Below are 15,597 nucleotides of genomic sequence, written 5' to 3'. Positions count from 1 at the left end.
TTGGGTTAGGTCTATTTTGGTTTTATTTGCAGAATTAAGCCCTGGGCTTTCATAAATGGGGAGACCTGCCTTGCTTTTCCAGAAGGTGCTGATCCAGCCTTTCCACCACTTGCTTTTGGGATGGCCAGAGCAGAAAAGAGCTGCAGGTTAGGCTGGTCTTCATAAAATGGGAAGGCAGAGAGATGCTCCCACCTTAAGGCTGCCCTTGGAAAACTTGCTGGTGGGAATACAGACTTCCTGCCTTCTTCTGGTGCCCTGACAGAAGTGAGCAATGCTCAGGCGGGCCTGTTGTCACTCAGTATAGGGTTTTCCACCTCACTCATTGCTTGATGAGCTGGTTTTCTGGGCTGTAGCTGAAGCTTTATGTCCCCTGGGAAGCTTTCTTTAAGAGCAGGTTTGCAGCTGGGGAATGTTTCACTGCTATTTTCAGCCTGTGATGTTTTCCTTTTTTTTTCTTCAAAACACAAGAACAAAAAAAAGAAAAAGAAAAAGAAAAAAAAAGCAATAAAACAAAACAAAAAACCCCAACACTGTCAACAAGTCACAAAAGAGTGATCTCAGTCTAAAATATGAGTCCTGGCATGGGTTGGTATTTGACTCAGAAGCCACTTCCCATCTTTGGAGACTTGAAGTATGTTCCACTTCGTCATCCTGAAAGTCTTTAAACACTTACTAAAGCAGAGTTTATTTATCCACAGTTAGAACAGCCTATCTATTATCTTGAAGGCTGAATTCAGAAAGTTTTTACAGAAATTTATTGGTCTCATTCCTACCAGTCTGAACAGAAGTTTTCCACTGAGTCTGTCAAGATAGAAATGTCTCAATTCCAATTTCCTTCAGTCTTCAGCAAGACATCACATTAATTGTGTTAAAAAGCACTTTTATTAGTTACTGAGAAAGCAAGAGTCTGGCAACTCCTCTTGACCACTAGCTATTAACTTCTGTGAAGTCTCCTTTAACATTGGTTTGATCCAATGCAGTGGTTTTCTCCACCAGCAAGCTCAGCAGTGGCTGGAGCCAACGGGACTGACTCCAGATGAGGATTATTGGCATCAGGGCTCAAGGGTTCCTATTGCTGCCTGAGTAAATCTTGTCTGCCTCTCTTAAGGCTTGTTTGCATCTCTGTTGTTAGAAAAAAAAAATGCAGAGGCAACTGAGAGCCAATAAATACATACTGAACAATTTCATCTACACTTGTGATGCTTTCAACAGGTCTCAGGCAGCCATCTCATCGCTTGAAGTCGCTTTGTTTCAGTCCAACTCTGTGAAGGGCTACGTTTCAGCCAACAACTCAGCACTGCAAGAATACAGCATCAGCTCTGCAAGGTGAGGGGAAACCTCAGCTCCTCCATCTGACCTTCACAGAGTGCTCTGACGACGCTCCCGCTGGCATTTTGCCACACTGGCACTACGTGGGCACGGACATTTCATGGAGCAAACTCTGATCTGTCTCATATTTGAGGATCTATGTAAGCAACCAGTCAACATGCAGGTGAGCTTTCAGACAGGAGGTGAAGCTGAAATCCCATTCGATCCACTATCACTTCGACCTGAGCTCACCTGAAGAAAATAAACTCTGCCAGGGTTGAGGATGGATATCTGATGCTTCAAATCTTTCAACAGCCTGAAGTCAAAATAGAACTGGAGAGATTCTGGTTGGAAAATATGTTCTCCTGGAGCACATGGGAGGATTTGGAAGCTTTGTATCTACAAAGCAGTGAAAGATCAAGGCCTTGAGCACCAAGGTAGGTCTTCAGAAAGCACAGACCTTCATTTTAGGACTTCATTCAAGATCATAGACTGGAAATGTAATAACTAAGGGCTGAGACAGGCCTGCTCATGGCTTCTGCACAGACTCTTGCAGAGCCAGTGGAAGCATGTGCCGCAGGGAACTCATTTCACATCATTTATTCCGGTTGTGCTTTCAAGCACTGACCCACCCATCATTTCTTCAGACTGGATAGTATGAAGTGTTGAGGCAGGCTGATGACACCTGCTGTTTCCACGTGTCCATGCTTTATAACTGAATTACTCACTGGCTGCACCATGGCTTGCCCTGACTTCTGCCTGGATGAAGAAGAGAACCAGGCTCCTAATTCCCATCATTCAGCCCTCTGGAACTGCCACATCCAGCCCCAAGCACAGCCCTGCCACGTGCCCTTTGCACAGCTGGCAAGAGTCTCAATCAAGGGCCACTAGACCCGCTGTTTACAGGAAGTGCCGGCACAGAGCATGGAATTAGAAAGACCACAAAGAAATGAGGGATTATTTACTGGAGATTAAAGGACGTGGAAAAACCACAGGACAAATCAGTGGGGCCTAAGCAATGGCAGCTGCTATTTCAGTCTCCCAGCTGCTGGCATTTGCACAGGTCACTCCGCAATGTGAGAATCTGGGAGGAATTCAGTGGTATGGCTGATGCTTGCTTTGTTTTTGGGCCAGTAAAATGCGCCAAAGCAGGTCCTAAGCCTGCTGAATAGAGAAGAGGGATATCCACTCCACTTTCTCCCTTCCTCGGCCAGCACCGTGAGTCTTTCTTCCCCTCCAATGCAATTTCTGCTTTTGGGCTGCACACCCAGGCCCAGTTCAGTCCTGCCTACTGGCGTAGCCACAAGGACACATCCATGGATTATTCAAGACAAAGCACCTCCTTAAATCTGGAAACAAATGGGTAGGGGTGAGGTCTGACATCTCAAGACCTTCAAGACAGTGGAGGGAGCATGTGTTTCTTGGTAGGTTTTGAAATATTCAGAGGAGGGAAAACTCCTCGATGAAGGTTAATCCCAATCCAGTTCAGCCCAGTGCCATTTGAGATAATTTCTTCTCCAGGCTTCTGTTTTCATGCACCCGCCCTTTTCCCTATGAACTATAAACCCACCAACACTGTCTCCAGTGGAAAGCGATGCTGGCAGAAGTCACAGCCAAGATGTCCAGAGAACACATGGCTATCACAGGTGACTTCTGCAAAGATGTCCCAGAATAGCTGAAAAGCAATGCAAATGTCACTTCATTTGTTTGAGCAGCCCACCCCCACTGAGATGCTCTCACCACCACTCCTTGGGGTGCATACCTTGAAGGGCGGCAGATGCAAATCAATCCTGTATGGCAGAGTGACATCTCAGCACCCACCCTACAACTCCTCCTGGGTCTTATTGCTAAGGGTCTGAGACTCGAATTGCAAATGTAGATCCACATCCCGAAAGCACAGGGAATTTCTGCAGCTTCAATAGCAGAGACACCCTGTTCAGGTATTTATGAGGCCATTTATTTTTTTGTGAGGTCTGCTTTTCAGCTAAATTAGGCTACCAAGATTTCAGTGGCTGTTTACAAGCTCTGAAATTTGGGGTGTTACTGGATCAGGCCTTGTTACAACAATCCCCACTCCTCCAGGTGCAGATGCACCATGGCTGCCCTCTCAGATACAGAATGGGGACATTACAATACAGGACCCCCTTCCCCAACACGGGGCACTGATTCAGCCCTTTCTCGTTGGGAATGTGACCATGGACTCAAACCCCAGCCCTGCTCCTGTGGTTAGTGTGATGCTGCTGGGAATGACAGTAACACAGTGGTGGCTGGGAGGATGCTCGGTCAGGAGAGCAAGCAGGAGCTCAGCAGGGTTTTCTTTTTTCTTTCTTTTTTTTTTGTTCTGGCTGCAACAAAGAGAGAGAAAGTATGAATGAGCTTATTTTATAGCCTCAAAGGAATACCCAGCCTTTGTTAGCTTGACATATGCTGTCATGGTGAAGAAAATAAAAGCTTATTCTTGCCTGAATGGGCTGGCTGAAAACAAATGACCCCCAAAACCCTCTTATATATCATCATCATCATTTCCATCATCTATGTGCTATGTGCCTATGTGATCTACAACCCAGCCACTTCCAGACCAGGACCTGATCTGTTATTCACAACAGAAGGAAAGCAAAGACCCAGGTTTTCATCATTCTGGGGGAATTTGAAGGGCATTCTACCCCTCAAAGCGCCAGACTGCACCACGTCCCCATTGAAGACGAGGCAGTGGCCATCTCTCTAATGACACTAACACAGGAGTGGCTGGAGTATGTTCTTCTCTCAAGATTTTGCATGTAGAAAATGCTATCACACAGTCCAAAATTTCCATGTGATTTCTAATGGAGGCTTGGACAACTGTGGTGAGCATCTCAGAGCCTGCAGAGTGGCCATGCTGAACAAATAGGACACTGTGGACAACAGCCTCTGGCTCTGGAATAACACACAGTAATGCACTGCCGATTACCGAGTTCAACAGCACTTTCTCTCCTTGGAGGACAGCTCTCAGATGCAAGCCATGCAGAGAAAATAGCCATGCTGCAGCAGCTCAAGTGACTCCGTTTTAACCAGGATGTCCTGTGTTTCTTCTGGGGTGTCAAGTGCCCTGTCTCAGGTGGTGACCCCACTCTGGAGCTGTATTTCTCTTTTCTTTACATCACTTTCTTCTGCCATCAAATCATGTAATTCGCCTTATTATCAAAGGGGCAAAATCAGCTTCAGGAGTTCAGGATCCATGAACCAGAGATCAGAGTCTGCGTGTGGTTCAGTGACACATGAAGGGAATGAAAAATAATGCCATTAATACAAACAGTCCGAACAGACACCACCCACTTCTCCCCTTCCAACTCCCTGATCTCTCCCCTTAGTCCAAAAAAAGCAAAAAAAAGAAAGTATCTGCAAAAAAAAGCTGAGCCAGAGGCAGGTTTCTGCTCCAGGCTCACTCCCAACCTGCATAGGATGGGGCAGCCTGAAGCAGCAACGGATGGGATGGCAAGTGGCCGCAATTGCGTTGCAGGCACCATTTTTTTTTGTTATTCCAATTGAATATATTATGGTGGGAAGTGAAAATGAGATTTGCCCTCATCTTATGGTTCTTTGTAAAAAGTTTTTGACCTTATAAGGGACGAGGGCACTTAAGCCAGAATGGCAAGAACCTCCTCCTGCTGCTTTACCACAGTGCTGCTGTGGGTCACACTTCAGCACCCAGCAGCTTGCAGCAGGGGAGCAGACTGGGGGGAAGAGTTCTCCTCTGACGTTTTCATAGAAACTGGCTCCAGTTGGCTCCTCCTGATGAGTTTTGATTTAAACTGCAGTTATAAGGTGCAATTAGAATCTGGGGTTGCTGTGCCAAGAGCTCAGATGTGAAGCATAACAACAACAACAAAAATCTGTCCTCCAAATCTGTGTTTTCCCAATATTAACTCTTCGTGTGCTGCCACCAGAGGGAAATCCAGGGCCATCCAAGGACAGTCCTGGTGAAAGGTTTGTCAGCACCACTAAATATTAACATTTATGGGCTTGGTCATAACCACAGCTTTGTAAAGAGCTGCTGAGCCTTTCCTAGCACCAAGTGTGAGAGCAGAGGGAAGAGATGCCCTTTCCAAAGTGCTGGTGCTGGTTGGTATGGATGGAATTATCACTGCTTCCATACACTGGGTAAGGAGGCAGATCTTTTCTTAAAATGGTTTGACAAAGTCTCTCCCTCATGTATCTCACTACACTCAATAGTTAATTTTGCAAAGGGAAGCCTTTGGGGACGGCAATGCTGTTCAGACCTTCAGCCCATCTGGATAAAATTGCAATTCAAGGGAATTGCTGGTTCTTTATCTTCAGGCGGCATCATTGCGCAGTTAATTTCAGGTCTTCCAGTAAGCTGTAATGCATCTTTTAGCCTAAGAGCTCTTTTGCATGACACTGAAATAGACCCCAGTCTACATACATCTGCTGCCAAGATAAATGTATGGTTCAGCAGCAGTAAAGAGGATATAAAAGACTCCCACGTTACAAATGTAGGAGGCAGAGGATATTTTAGCATGACAGCGGTTACACTTTTGGCAGTTCTGCTATAATTAACTTTGTTTTCAGAGCCTTAAAATATTCCCTGTGCAGCAAAGACTGACATATCTGCTTTCAGAGGAATTGTTTCAGGGTCTGGGGATGGTGAACGGAGCTTGGGAGCATGGGGAAATGCAAAGAAGATGGAGTTAATGCCCTACATTTATAGGTATTTTCTCACAAAATGCCCCCTGACATGGGCAAGCTTGCCTTCCACCAGATCAGGCTGTCCAGAATCCCATCCAGTTTGGCCTTGGGCAACTCCAGTGTGGCACCCACACTTTCTTTGGGCCTCACCAACCTCCAAGTAAAGCATTTATTCTTAACATCTAACCTAAACCTCACCTCTTTTAGTTTAAAGCCACTCCCCCTTGAAGGCCTTGATGACGTCTCCCCAGAGCTTTCTCTTCTCCAGGCTGAACACCCTCAGCTCTCCCAGCTTATCTTCACAGGAGAGGTGCTCCAGCCCTCTGAGCATCCTTGTGGTCCAACAGCTCCACATCCTTCTTGTCCTGGGGACCCCAGGCCTGGACGCAGTGCTCCAGATGGGGCCTCATGAGAGCAGAGCAGAGGTAGACAATCCCCTCCCTGCCCTGCTGCCACCCCTCTGTTGATGCAGCCCAGGATGCAGTTGACCTTCTGGACTGCAAGAGCACACTGTTGCCTCACATCCAGCTTTTAGTCTACCAGGATCCCCAGGTCCTTCTCCACAGGCTTGCTCTCAAGGACTTCTTTTCCCAGTCTGCATGTGTATCTGTGATTGCCCCAACCCAAGTGCAACACCTTGCACTTGGCTTTGTTGAGCCTCATTAGGTTCTCATGTGCCTGCTTCCCAAACCTGTCCAGGTCCTTCTGAATGGCACATCTTCCTTCTATTGTGTCAAATGCAACACTCAGCTTGATGTCATCAGCAACCTTGCTCATGTACACTCGATCTCACTGTCTGTGTCATCGATGGAGATGTTGAAGAGCACTGGTCTCAAAACAGAATCCTGGAGGACACCACTTGTCACTGGCCTCCATGTGGACATCAAGCCATTGACCACAACCCTCTAGATGTGACCATCCAACAAACTAACCACTGAATAATAAAAAAATCTTTAACATTCTCACCCAAATACAGTATGCAAGAGCTTTGCTGGCTGCACCTGGCTTGGTTGAAGATGAGATGTCTAAGCACAACACAGCAGCCATTCTGGTAATGTATCTCCCCCATCAGAACAAGAGGAAGGATGGGTAACAAGGAATAATCTGGTTGGGGGAAGGCACTGATGCTGCAGAGCTGGATGAGGGGCATTGTCTGTACCAACAAGCACAGACCTGGGTTGAGCAAACTGGATCGAAAGTAAAATGTTTTCAAGAGTGGGCCAGAACTAGAGAGGAACATTTGCTGAAGACTTTCAGAGAGCTGGAGGACTTTGGCTCCCATGTTTCTCATGCCATCTTGAACTCAAATGACTGACACAGGCACCAGGGTTGGTCAGAGGAGAGTGGTGTGCACCCAGCTCTCCCTATTATCTCCTTTGAGGCCAGCACTGCCATCATTCAGAGCTGGTGTACAATGCTGGGCTCTGGTCTTCTCCAGAACATCACACTGGGAAACACAGGCAGCTGGCTGGGAGGCAGTTTGTGCCACAGAGGTACTTATAGAGGTAATTAGTGGTGATGAATCAAACTTAATGCACTCTAGGGTGTCAGGAGTAGCAGTGAAAGCCTTGATCTAGGGACAGCATCATGTGTCAGGCTGCTGCCTGGCCCAACCTTCTCTCTGTGCTCTCCTGAGGCAAGGAGGGGCTGTCCTCTGTGCCCCTGAATGCCATCACTGTAGTGCACACACGTTCTACCCATGATCACCATTTCCCCCTTTGCTCTGGCAGCTGAGCCCAAGAAAAAAGGATTGCTCTGAAATGTCAGGAGAGGTTTCCAGGTTTGGTTTCAGAATTTTTCATCCACTTTTGCCGTGACTCTTAACGGACATGTTCTAACCACAGGCACTGCATGCTGCTTGCACAAAGTGCACGCAGAAAGATTGGCTCTAAAAATGTCTTGTGACTCAGTGTGCTCCCCTCTGAAGGCTCTTGGCCATACCCCGAGTGCTTGAGGGCTGCCATATTTGCTCTTGGCCCACTAAAAGGGACACAGGTATCATCAGGGAATCACCTCAGGGCCTGACATTTTGATGAGTTAACTTGTTAGCAAGGCTTTTGCAAGACCCTTGCCTAAACTGGGAGCCAATGTAGAGGAGCGGGAGCGAAGTGGTTTCCTGCTGCCTCTGCCCTTTCTCCTCACCCGCAACAGCAAGGGGTGAAGTCGCTGTGCCTGCTCAGATCAGTCTGATCCATCGATTAGTGTGGGTAGGATAGATGAGCTAGGTCTGAATAGCAAAACCTTGCATGAACCAAGAAAATTTGGAGAAATAGCCCAGGATATGGACTTAGCATTAAACCCAAAAGGAACTTTGGCCAACGTCCTGCAGCAGGACTTCATGTGTCAGACCCAGTCTGGAACCCTACACATTTCTGAGGGTATGGAGAGCCAAATTTAACAACAGGGAATCCAAACCACGTGTCTTCGTGACGCTACGTCCGTATGTATGGGCCCAGAAATCCAGCCCTGGTCCAGTGAGAAAAATACTTATTATCATCTAGACTCATTCGAAAAGCTGCTTGTGCTGAACTTGGACGGGGTCTCATATCAAGGATTTGCAGAGCATGTGACAGTATTACAGTTTCACGTTAATCTGTCCTCGTTGTGTGCTATGAAAAACAAGTCAAAACCCCCGCTTCCTAATCCCCAGGTTACTAACTGTGGGAAAACCATGTTGGCCACAGCCTTAGCAAGTGCTTAGAAGTGTCATGCTTTTGTATTTATTGCATAGCACGTTGTTCCTAACCTGAGTACCTGGAGCAGGCACCCCAGGCAGCAGGATACCAACACCCACTCCTCATTACTGGGGTGGATACCTCAGCAGCACAGCTCACCTCACCTCACCTTGGCCGTGGAGCACAGCAAATCCTTGTGCAATGAAACCAGGCAGCAGGAATGAACCCGATCCATAATTGCTCCGAGCAGACCACAAAGCAGCTCCGGCCGGTGGAAGTATCCACTCAGAGGTAATAACCTGCTGAGTAACAGTGATGGCAGCAGATCCGTGATAAAAGGCAGGGAATAAAAGAAAAAGCTCTCTCCATTATACAAAGAACGGATGCTTTCTGTTTGCTTCCTTTGCATTTAGCTTTCTGAAGGGAGGCCGAGGACAGATCAGCAGCGCATGCAGAAAAAGCAGAAGCATTGTTTTCCATGAGTGAGATCATAGGCAGGGAAATTATTGTCTCCTTTTAATCTTTGCTGGATTTCTACCCAGCCCCTCTCTTCAAGAGTCATGTCTGCATACAGGTGGTGAAAATCCCGCTCTGCGGAGCCTGGAATTGCTGCCTCCAGTCCCTGTTGCCTCTGGGCAGAGAGAGAACGTGGGGCAAAGCCAGGTTCTGGTTAGGACCATGCTCCTCGGTGTCCATCTGAGACCTCTGCAATGGCCTCTCCAATCAGACACCTGGCAGCTCTGACGTGGCTGAGGAGGGGAGATGCTCCTAAAGCACCTTTCTGTCCTTCCTAGAGACACAGCAGAAAGAAGAAAAGCCTCCATGTTTGCAGTTTTGATGCAATCCCCCTCCTTGTGCTCCCACGAGGAGGATGTGAATTGAACAAATTGCAAAGTAGAGCAAAGAGAAACCACAGGAACAACACTGCCACCAGGATTGTAGTGGGATTGAAGGGCCCAGGTGACTGGCTAGGCACACCACAGACCATGCCCTGGCCACACCAGCATCTGCCCTGCAAAATGCCTGAGCCTGAGCTTCGGGATGGCCATCTGCAGCCACGAGGTTGTGCACTGGAGACAGGCTCTGCAGGACTATAGGGGCTCAGCACTGCTCATTAAAGTGCCAGGGAAATGTGAATGAAGCAGATGAATGGATGAATGAATGAAGAGAGGAAGGATGAGTGAATGAATATTGCACAGAGCTGTGCCTTTCATCCCGGGAGTGCAGAGCTGCGGCTCAGCTGCTGTGCAGGAGCTGTATCTGTGCTCCCTGTCAGATGGTTTTCCAGGACTGTCAGCAGAGCCCTTCTGGAGGAAGCAAACATGGAGATGCGGCTTATGGACTCTCATTATTTGGAGCATAATGCTTCCCCTAACTAAATCCCCCTGATCCCCACATCATCAGAGGGACAACTCATTACTTTTGGAGTTGTTCTCACTCTCACTCTTCCGAACACTAACCAGTTCCTATGGCAATGGCATCCCAACCCTTTTCCAACCCCTGCCATCTTCTGTCAAGTCACGCTGCTGCAGAGCTGGGAGTGGCAGGCAGCAGGGACACCATGGTGCATTTTGGCACCAGCAAGGTTAAAGGCCTCCTGACAGCACAGCTTGCAACCAAATGCAGCACAGGGCATGCAGGCAGCCGTGGGGATTGTTAAAGATATTCAGGGCACGTTGAACTGAGATATTGTTTCCTGGATGTTTTATTGTGCTAAAGGCAACATGCAATGGGCTGACCCCAATGGCTGGTGTGAATGCGAGCAGAGCCACTGGCAGGGTGCTACTGGTCCTTTCTGACCTGCCCAGCTCCTGCAGAAAGCAGCTTCTCCTGCAAAGAGCCAGGAAGACAGAGAGATGCATCAACTGCCAGAGTGGGAGCTCAGGGCATCTCCCCACATCCTCCAGGAACCGTGTCTGGGTCTGGCTGCTCTCCCAGTGCATTCCCTTTGGCTTCAAACACAGACTTTACCCTGGCTCAAAGGACTTTGCTGCCAGTGGCCTGCAGTCATGCCTTATCCCACCAGTGTTTTTCACAAGCTGCCTTGAATTTCATGGTAACCCCGCAGAGGTATTGGCTTACAGCAAACACAAGCACCGCCCTGGATGAAGCATTCTGCTTGTCTTATCCAAATATTAACAAGCACCAAATGTAAGATGTGGGGCTTGCCTCCCACTCATCTGCAGACAATCTGGCCATGGGTTTTGCTGCTTGCAGGGCTGTACTTAAAGATATCCAGCTGAAGACAGGCAGAGAAGAGAGCTTTAATCCTGGGGATCACATAGGGGCACAACCCCTGTGTGGGGATAACTCAGTTTTGGGGTTGCTACACTGGGATGGGTGACCCTGGTGTCACTGAACCTAGAATGCTTTGGGGGATGGGAATGTTTCCCTCAGTGCTGGGTGATGCTCTGGGGCAGGAGCAGAGCTGTGGTGCCCCTCTTTTTCTTCCATGTCCACCAGTGCACTGCAGAGCCAGCCCAGGAGCAGTGCTGCCTCCACCCTGGCTGGGACAAGGAGGTGGGGTAAAAAAAGAAAAGACTGAGACTTACCTCTGTGTTTTCTCCTGCCGGCCACATCACTTTCCTCCAGTCTCATCATTCTCTTTCCCTTCAATCAAGGCCAATTTGCAAGAGGAGCAGCTTCCAGAGCCTGAGTGTAAAAGCCTTTAATTACTGTTATCTGGAAGGCTATGCCAAGCTCTCCTCTGGTGCCTTTTTCATACTTTCTTGAAGACAGTGCTCCAGGACCTGACAACCCCAACATGCTATTTGTCAAATTTGATTTTAAATCAGCACTCAGTTTAAAATGTAGCTTGTGAGGAGCAGCTTGCCGTGCAGAAACCCTGACAGCTGCATCTTTCCTTCTGCTTGTCAGCTGGACTTACATCACACATTCAACCAGCAGCAGAGGCGAGTGCAGCACTCAGGAAAGGACAGAGCACATTCAGAGAGACCAGGCTGACTGCTGTGCTGTGCACTGGCAGGAGAACATCCATCTGTCCTGCACAAGTCCTCAGCCCTCCCCTGCTGGGAGCATGCTCTCCATGGGGCTGCACGCTTAATAATGTGCAGTGGGGCATTCAGAATCAGCCACGGTTTGTATTTTCTCCTGCTTGGAAGAATATTAACACAGCCTCCTATGCAGATCGAGCCCTGCATTTGGTGTGCTCAGCACAGCAAGGACGAGAAGGAGGCTCATCACCCGCCCTACCACTCCGCAGGCAGGACGCAGCACTGCACCATTTGATTGTCCTTAAACACAGCCTGAGCCAACATCTGGCACGCTGCAGACCCAACGACTTTGCTGTGTGGGCTCAGCAGACACTGAGACACACCAGAACGGATTCCAAAACGCTTCCAGATGGCCCGGGACAGCACACGTGGGATCCGTTCTATGAATGATGCCCACCAGAGCTACCCCTCTAATATTTCATCATTGGAACATCAGATGCGGAGGAGCAGAGCTGCAGAAGAGGGTTTGTGGGAGCCCCTGCCAGTGGGTGGCACTGTAAAACCAGCGGTACGGAGCTGGAGGAGCTGCGCAGGCTGCACGAGTCTGCTTGCACAGCTTCGGCAACTCAGGGCATTGGCACCGGGAATTGGTCCCCGTGGGGACACAGAAGATGCTGACTGGCAGAGAGGGGGCTGCAAAGCCTCATGTCCGAGCTGCCCACCTTCATGCTTACAGAAGCACCTCGCTACAGCCCCTTCCTGAGTGGAGAAGAGCCCTTCTGCCATAGATGGATCTGATCTTTGCCTCGCGCTGAGCACTTGGTAATTACAGTACCTCCCACTTAATTGGATTGTGCTTAATTGGGAAATCCACTTACCAGGATGTCACCTAGGGAAACAATTTAAGCTTGAAAACACTTAAGAGAGATGCCTGCTGCTTTACAGGGAAGGTAATTCTCCTGCAGGGAGATGCTTTCAGGTGGCTGAATCTCACTCCCTCTCCCACCAGAATCCAGTGCTCCTGCCTGCTTGCTCACGTAACAGATTTCAGCCTTCTCCTTATGTAGGTTATGGTCAGGGATGGCCCCAGCTGCTGCAACCAGATTGCTGCTGCCACCTGCACACCCAGCATGTTCACCCCTTTCCTGGCTCAACAGATGGCTTTCCTTTTGCAGCCAGGATCTTTTTGATAAGGATGACAGGCTTGACCGAGGTGCTTCTCCCAGCCACCACACAAAGTGGAATGAGGCAAGAGCTCTGGAGAGAACCGACATCCCTCACCATTACTCCTAATGCCAGTCTTCCTCCCATGTCTCTCTGACAATCCAATACATCAATAACCAAGTGGAGGGGGGAAGGGGAAATGGAAAGAGATGTTAAAAACAAAATGTTCAGTTAAACACGTAGGGATGCATGGTTTCCTATGAGAAGAAGGTCTACATGACCACACCAAGTATTTGTGTGTGCACATGAACATCTGATAGATCCTGCTGACATTTGCTGAACCTGTCGACCACGTTTGGACAGAGAAGTGGCTTTTTTGAAGACAAAATATTCCCATATCTTTTGTAATAATTGCCAGGCAGAGAGACCCTGTTAATCCCCAACCCCTCTGTAGCTCTCAGGGACACAGGGCCATACTTTCACAAGCCAAACCCCACAAACCACATTCCCTTGTTTACAGAGGGAAGCAGATTGCTCCAGGACCATCACTTCTCCAGGATTTTGGCATCTCCTTGCTTATCCCTTCCTCTATAATCTGACTACTTGCTGTTTTTTCTTTTAACTGGGTGAAAGCGTTTCTGCTCTCTCCTCTTCAAAAGGCACACCCTTGGATGGAGGCTGCGTTTGCTACCTAAACATCTGTGTTGTGTGCCAGCAATACAGCAAAACTCGTTGAGATGCTGCGTCGATGTTTTTGTTCTGCTCAGCCACTAGGAGCTGAGGGGAGCTGAGCTGAATGCTCTGGATCTGTAACAGTGATTGTGAGCAGGCTGAGAGAAAGCATGGGGAACTCCTGTAGCATCATTTGCCTTTCAGACACTAGAAAATGCGATAGCTTGGCATCAAATGAAGGATTTTTATGGCTGCACATGTTTCGAGTTTCCCTGAACAAGCCAGCTTCTACACTAGCTACACTTGTTTCTTTTTAAGTGCTATAAAATATGCAGAGGCACTTGTTATGTATAGCGATGGTAGAAATGAGAGGTAAGTGCTGAAATGCTTCTCCATTTATTCCTTTCTTCTCCCAGGCTGTGCTGGGCGGACGCAATACTCTGCTCCCTTTTAAGCTTCTCAGTCTCACAGCCCTCGGTGCTCTGCAGTCAGGTTCAGACCAGCACCTCTGCAATGGAAAATGAGGATTTATGAACTCGGGGTTTTTAGTACCATGCATGTTCAAACCCATCCATGCCTGCAGAGCAACTGCAGCTCTCTGCTGCCAGTATGAACAGGTAAATCCATGCAGGCTGTGTCCTACACCCACTGTACATATGTAAAGCATATTGTGCAACGAGGGGGAGGGTCATCAGACATTTGTAACAGCCCCAGACATCTTCAGATGTAAAAGGAATAATTATCTTTAGAGCTGTTTACGTGATGCAGATTCGGTGTGCTTTTTTTGGTATAAGTTAAGCATAATTGTTTAACAACTGTCAATGGCACTCTTTCCAACCTGCAAAACAAACCATGGCATCCTGAAAGCTTTTTCGCACAATCATGGTTTATGTGAAGATGGTTTTTAAGGCTTCCAGTGCCAAGGGCTCCTTTGCTCAGCATCCACTACATCAGCAGCTCCCACTGAGTGCTGCCTGCCTCATCCTTGGGGCAAGGAGAAGGCACATGAGAGCTGTGGCTCTCCTGGTGAAGCCCTGGGACCCGAGCATCTGTCACTTGTTTTTGAAAAGGCTGGGATAACAAATTCTGTGTTTTCCAGCTACTGGCAGAATACCAAACAGTTAAGTCCTTACTTTATTATCACCCCCCCAGCAGCCACCAGGCACTGAAACAATGGTGAATGGAAACAGAGCTTGTTTGTGCTGCAAGTGAGGACAACGGTTTGGAAACCTGACTGGCACAACCGGGTTGATGCAGGGGTGGGGGCAGCCGGAGAGCAGTGCAGCTTTAGGCACTCCAGGAGCTCACATTTAATTAAAACAGGGAGGAGTTTGTCTCGGCAAGTTGTGAGACATTTACTTCCCAGCGTGACTAAGCCACCGTGTGTTATCTAACCCCTCCACAGGGATTTGCTGCCAGCTAACCACGTTCCTGCAGTCCAGGTGGGCTCATTGAATCTGGTTTGGTGCTTTGGGGCAAGCCTGCTTGCCAGCCTACCTGCACCTCCACAATCCCAATCAGCCTTGCTAGCAACAAGGCAACCCAGTGGGAGTTTTAATTGCAAAGGAGTATTCAAAAATCCTGACAAAATCCAAGGGTTCAACCAGAATGACAGGTTTTTATGGTTTTCTGCATCTCTCTATTTCCAGCAATACAAACAAAATCCTTCTCTTGCAAAGAAGCAGTGCTTCAACCCGGGGGCTCCCCACAGCTGAGAGCTGTCCTTAACTGCGGTAGGAAAGTCCTGGTGCTGGCTTTTCTTGCAGTAGTGATGCAAACATTGAGACAAATTTCTCCATAAATAGCTCGTTGCACACAATTCTTTTATTGTCTCAGCTTCCAGCTGAAGACAAGGAAGTTGTTCTGGCAGGAGCTGCACGTGTTGTAGCAAAAAGATGCTGCTCAGGGGGTGTGACTGAGCTACAACCCTCGGGCTTTCTGAACTGCTCCCCTCACCCTGCAGCTCTCCCTGCCCCAACGAAGGGCAGCTAAGCTCAGAGGTCCGGATTCCAATTCCTTTTCCCACTTGTATTCCTGGGTTGAGAATTCTTTTTTTCCTTACTTTTCCAGCCCAGTATGACTCACAAGCTGGGCTCACCCCAGCTGCCCGGCCCATTTCTGCATCTATGCTGGGTTTGGCT

The 15,597-nt window shown here is 48.4% G+C and overlaps 1 long non-coding RNA gene across 3 annotated transcripts in view; it reads right to left on the bottom strand.

Moving 5' to 3' along the window:
• Positions 1-825: 825 nt before the first annotated feature.
• Positions 826-15,597, bottom strand: part of LOC122187719 — a 135,450-nt gene continuing 120,678 nt past the window's right edge. For all 3 annotated transcript variants that reach the window (XR_006181393.1, XR_006181394.1, XR_006181395.1), the window contains 3 exons: positions 8,826-13,964; positions 4,256-4,541; positions 826-3,653 (listed from right to left, as the gene is read on the bottom strand). This is a non-coding gene — a long non-coding RNA (uncharacterized LOC122187719). The remainder of the gene's footprint in view (positions 3,654-4,255; positions 4,542-8,825; positions 13,965-15,597) is intronic.

This window comes from Lagopus leucura, unplaced genomic scaffold, assembly GCF_019238085.1.
Source record: "Lagopus leucura isolate 7727_CA_CO unplaced genomic scaffold, USGS_WTPT01 Super-Scaffold_100050, whole genome shotgun sequence".
NCBI lineage: Eukaryota > Metazoa > Chordata > Aves > Galliformes > Phasianidae > Lagopus > Lagopus leucura.
Note: the sequence above shows the minus strand (reverse complement) of the source record. Positions and strands in the feature narration are given on the sequence as shown.